This window comes from Saccostrea cucullata, unplaced genomic scaffold (assembly GCF_032062105.1).
Source record: "Saccostrea cucullata isolate Sc308-1 unplaced genomic scaffold, CSIRO_AGI_Scuc_v1 ctg8293, whole genome shotgun sequence".
In the NCBI taxonomy this organism is placed as follows: Eukaryota; Metazoa; Mollusca; class Bivalvia; order Ostreida; family Ostreidae; genus Saccostrea; species Saccostrea cuccullata.
This window is the reverse complement of record NW_026926248.1, coordinates 483-5,235: the sequence shown is the minus strand read 5'-3', so window position 1 is coordinate 5,235 and position 4,753 is coordinate 483. Positions and strand designations below refer to the sequence as shown.

Genomic DNA, 4,753 nt, shown 5'->3' with positions numbered 1-4,753 from the left:
TCAGGCTTGAATTTACTCCCCCCCCCTCCAGGCGTTCATCATTTGAACAAACTAGAATCTACACTACCTGAGGATGATTCCATATGAATCTCACTAATCATAGCTTTGAAGTACTTGAAAAGAAAATTTTAAAAGGTTTCCCTATATATCCCTATGTAAAACTTGGGTCAGCCATTTTGGCCCCACCCTAGCCCAGGGGGTCATGATTTGAACAAACTTGAATCTACACTACCTGAGGATGACTCCACATGAGTTTCATCTTTCCTGTCCTAGTGGTTCTTGAGAAGAAGATTTTTAAAGATTTTTCTTATATATTCCTATATAAAACTTGGGTCGGCCATTTTGGCCCCGCCCTTGCCCAGGGGGTCATGATTTGAACAAAATTGAATCTACACTACCTGAGGATGATTCCACATGCGTTTCATCTTTCCAGGTCCAGTGGTTCTGGAGAAGAAGATTTTTAAAGATTTTTCCTATAAATTCCTATGTAAAACTTGGGTCGGCCATTTTGGCCCCACCTTTGCCCTGGGGGTCATGATTTGAACAAACTTAAATCTGCTCTACCTGAGGATGATTCCACATGAGTTTCATCTTTCCTGGCCCAGTGGTTCTAGAGAAGAAGATTTTTAAAGATTTTTCCTATAAATTCCTATGTAAAACTTGGGGCAGCCATTTTGGCCCCACCCTAGCCCCGGGGGTCATGATTTGAACAAACTTGAATCCACACTACCTGAGGATGACTCCACATGAGTTTGATCTTTCCTGTCCTAGTGGTTCTTGAGAAGAAGATTTTTAAAGATTTTTCCTATATATTCCTATGTAAAACTTGGGTCGGCCATTTTGGCCCCACCCTTGCCTAGGGGGTCATGATTTGAACAAACTTGAATCTACACTACCTGAGGATGCTTCCACATGAGTTTCATCTTTCCTGGCCCAGTGGTTCTGGAGAAGAAGATTTTTTAAAAATGCCATTAATTTTTAACAAATTCATGATTATCTCCCCTTAGAAAAGGGCGTGGCCCTTCATTTGAACAAACTTGAATTCCCTTTACCCAAGGATACTTTGTGGCAAGTTTGGTTGAAATTGGCCCAGTGGTTCTTGAGGAGAAGATGAAAATGTGAAAAGTTTACGCCGACGCCAACGACAACGACAACAACGACAACGACAGACAACGGACAAATTTTGATCAGAAAAGCTCACTTGAGCCTTCGGCTCAGGTGAGCTAAAAAGCATCATTTGTGCAAAACAGTAGCAACTCAGATATTTCATCTCTAATAGCCCATCTCTGTTCAATTAATACATCCATAGGTTTGACTCTTTTATTTAGATTCTTTGTTTGTCCTAGTTCTTCTTAAGCTCTGCCTTTTAGAGTGCTTTGATTTGAGAATAGCACTTTTGATGTCCTGTTCTTTGAGGACGTCAAATTCATCAGAACGCCACTTCAGTTTTCTAATTTCATAGATAGTATCATCTTTCGAATCATTTGTGCTACGAAGACATAATCAATATTTAAAACTGCTTCTTCTTGCTTTTTCTTCTCTTCATCCCAAGAAGTTTTCAGCTCTGGAGAAGCACATATAGCTCCTAATTTCTACAACAAACATAAAAATAAATACCCATTTGCCTATATATACATATTATATGTGTGCTTCCGGATTTATGCAATTGCATATATTAAATAGTACACAAAATCTGAGTTGTTTGTAAAATTATCAATTGAACTAGAGGAAACACAGCTCAATTTTGCTTAATTAAAAAATTTACAGAAGACCACAAAAGATATGCCATTTTTTCAAATCTGGGTAATAGAGACAGATAATTATCTCTAATTCAGGCCAGCGAGCTACAGATTTTGAAGCTAATGTTGTTATACATGTAAATTGGGGACTAATGATTTTTTCGCCATCTTTTTTTTGGAGCATTTTACCACTATGTTTACCTGTTTGACCTTGAACATGTTGAGGTGCCCTTTTCTCTGCTCCTCCACAATAATTCTTTCATTTAGCAGCAAGATAATATGGATATGGTAAAAAGCTGTCATAAACAAAATAAGACAAATTAATAACAGGTATAGCTCTCTGTAGAAAGAATATACAAAACAGGAGAAAAAATATACAAACAGGGTGTACTTATGACTAAAGCAAGAAGATAACATTTTACACAATGAAAAAAATTCTCTGTGTAATCTAGTTAAGTGAATTGCATTAAAAAAAATAATAATTTGTATAGATCAAATTTATAGACGACAAAATATGATATGAAACATACATAATGGTACCGTAGTCCGAGCACATAGAATTTGAAGATTTACAAAGTTTAGGAAAATGCAAAGAATAGCATTTACAGCATTTAACATATTAAGACACACGTATATATAGTAGCAAGCTACAGAATTTGTGGAAGTACATTGTACATGTAAATTGGGGACTGGTGACTTTTTGGCGGTTTTTGCCATCTGTTTTTTTTTTTGGAACAATTTAACTCCGATTTACCTGCTTGACCTTGAATATGCTGAGATGCGCAGCCCTTTTCTTCGTGTTCCTCCACGATATTTTATCTAGCAGAAAGATACTATTGATAAAAAATATGAGAAATTAAAAGCAGGTATGGCATCTCGTAGAAAAAATATTGAACAGATGTATTTATGATATAGAGCAAGTAGATAACATTCATACAATAATAAAATCCTTAAACTTTGTGATCTAGTACATATTATGATATGTATTAGATTAAAGATAGAGATGACAAAACATGTTATGAAATGGATGTACATACTAGGAACACATGGAATTTAAGAATAAACAAAAATGCAAAGGTTAGCATCTACAGCATTTAACATACAAGTTATTGGGATAATGAGCAAGTGATTTAACATAAAGTAAAATATATTAACAACTTACACTGTAGATAGCAGGTTTTTAAAGTGGACAGCAAATGTAAACTTCCAGTAAATGGTAGCAATCTCATACACAATAAGTCGTACAACAAATGATTAGTTCGTACCTCATACCGGGTAGCCAAATATCAGGTCAAGTCACTTTCAGAAGGAAGGCTCAGCAAGTTCAATGTTGATCATTCCCATAGCTACTTCAAACTTTTCTGGCACAATTTCTAAAAGAAAAGATGTATCTTGCAGGGTTTTTTTTGTTCAAACTAGGAATAATTCTCATGAATGTAAAAATTTGAAAAATTTATAGATCATGCGTTTACAGACAAATACCAGACACAGATCAGAAAACTCGCTCAGGTCTTAAAATGGCTCAGGTGAGCTAAAAAAATGAATTCATGTGATTTTATTGATCTTGTCAGAAAATTTAAGAAATCTTACCTTTGTGTTAATCTTCATACTGCTTTTGTCATTTCTTGTGAGCATTTGGATTCCTGTAAATAATGCATGCATAATTGTGCATCATAAAATATGATAACTATCTTTAATAATTCATGCTTAAGCATTTAACATAAAAAATTATGCATAGCTCAGAATCCACTGCTATTGTATTTTTAGGATAAGGAAAATAAGAATATAAACCTCGTATTGTTTACTTGCTTTATAGCATTTCAAGTTGTTGCAATATTTTTATATTATTATGCTAAAAGATACAAGTTAATAAAAACATAGTTAGTTTATTTCTGTTAATAAAAAATTTGAGCTGCATGGTTCTCACCATTTTCACAAGCTGTCTACATAGCCGGCGCTGTGGGGAATCGTCTCAGGCACAGTCCACACTGCAACTATTTAAATAATCAAAATAAGTGCTCAATATATTCTTGAGTATGCATTAAGAAAAAAAAATGAATATTTTATTAATACATTGTACAACACACTCTGTAAATGCTGAACAGAGGAACATTTTAGTGACTAAAATTCTGAAACCAATCCCAAACGAGAAAATTCTGGTTAAAATCCATCTCTAAGAGAGATGATTAAAAGTATTAAATAATTATTACAAAATTAAAATAGCGCTTGCCCAAACGTTTTTACTGCCAGGCATTTTATGTGTAGAACCCAGACTAAGGAACAGTAACATTATTAGTAGCAGAGGCAATTATCCATTCAAGGACACATGATAAAATTTTGTACATTGTTCCTACCGCTAAACAGGGTCGTAAATGTCTTCAACTTCTGTTAAAACAGAAATTCCATCCAAAGCTTATCATGCTTCTCCTTTCGGGTCACCCTCCTTCGTCCCTTCCTCCCGTACAACATCATGATCAAGTTCAACATGGCTGCGTGGAACCCTCCAAAAAATTGAATTTCGGCGCGGTGTGTTGTTTTTGAATTAATTGCTTTTCGAGCCCGACTTCGATCCCGATGTAATTGTACTACAGTAGTAGTCGATAGAGAAAAAACTAAGTTATATACCACAGTTTTGAAAAATCTACATAAGGGTTAAATAAATAAAAATGAGAAATGAATAAAATAAAATTAATAGGGTGCCTAAATATTTTTTTTTCAAAAATGTTTCAACATAAGTTTACATTAGGTATAAAGAATTATTTATGACATATTCAAAATACCAAAAATGTACTTAAACTTTAAGTTTAAGCATATTTACTTTCACATGTCAATATTCTTAAACGAAACGTATAATTTTCTCAATTAAACTATATTATTCTCGACGTATTTTGCATTAAATATGATTATACTTATTTGAAAACTGTATTTAATTATATCACAATATATCTCATGTAAAATGTACCGTTATACATAAATCAAATTCAATACAAGAAATTTACTGGAGTAAACGAATT

General features: G+C 33.8%; 1 long non-coding RNA gene across 1 annotated transcript; it reads right to left on the bottom strand.

Moving 5' to 3' along the window:
* Positions 1-1,380: 1,380 nt before the first annotated feature.
* Positions 1,381-4,467, bottom strand: LOC134271217 (uncharacterized). Its single transcript, XR_009992979.1, has 7 exons — positions 4,094-4,467; positions 3,667-3,733; positions 3,330-3,382; positions 3,005-3,112; positions 2,494-2,558; positions 1,941-2,035; positions 1,381-1,592 (listed from the first exon to the last, which is right to left on the bottom strand). It is a non-coding gene; the product is annotated as an uncharacterized LOC134271217 (long non-coding RNA).
* Positions 4,468-4,753: the final 286 nt, after the last annotated feature.